Here is a 910-nt window from a genome sequence, read left to right as displayed (position 1 = left end):
TGGGTTTGGCGGATTTTGCTTTGTGTGTGACGGCTGGCTACGATCCAACTGGTCCTCGCCGTAGCTCGGACTTAAGCCGAGCGAGCTACGGGCTCGGTCCTTAGCCTTGGGGTGCTTGCCGAACTTGTTTAGTCCCTGGGGGGTCTGAACCCAGGACGACCACGGACAAGACCCTGAGCTCTATTATAGGGCTCCCGGACCAGACTCCGGACGTCCTGGACCTGGATTATCCATTAGTCATACTCTTTTCTTTGAAGCTAAACCAACTAACTCGACTTTACATTTTGCCCTGAACTACGCGTTTGGTGTTTTACACGCTTGCCTACGCCGCACCTACCCATTCGATTTGTCGTGAAACCCCGCGACACTTGCACGCCGATGGGACCCCAGCATCAAATGGTACAATCAACTATCACTGCCACACATCGTAATCCGTTTTCACACAACTTAGAGTGTATTTGATGGAGTGGTGGTGAGATGCGCAGTGCCGGTGGTCACAAGCGCTGCGCATGTCATCACCATGCCACCAAGTACCGAACAAAATAGTGTCAAAACTTGGTGGCCGTTGGTGGTCGATTTAGAGGAAACACAGAGTCGATGTGACATGGCTAGTCGTGATGATGTACTGCATGTACTGTACAATGGAGTGATGGGGTGGTCACATGTGCAGCAATCGTAGTCACTGGGGTAATGTTAGCAGGGTTTTTGGGCATTAATCTGGAGCGTAGGGGTGGGGTGGTAGTGGTTTAGGTGGTAGGTAATCACTTGACTGCTAGTCAGTACCACCACCACCCCACCAACCACCATCCAGAATTACGATAGTCAAAGTCGCAACTACCGGGGAACGGTAGTTGTGCCTGCTGGGGCTCCAGAGGCCGTGACTGGGGTCTTGTCTACTGCTGATCTCGAC

This window comes from Aphanomyces astaci (genome assembly GCF_000520075.1).
Source record: "Aphanomyces astaci strain APO3 unplaced genomic scaffold supercont1.87, whole genome shotgun sequence".
In the NCBI taxonomy this organism is placed as follows: domain Eukaryota; phylum Oomycota; class Saprolegniomycetes; order Saprolegniales; family Verrucalvaceae; genus Aphanomyces; species Aphanomyces astaci.
The sequence above is the reverse complement of the archived record's forward strand: the minus strand, read 5'-3'. Positions refer to the sequence as shown.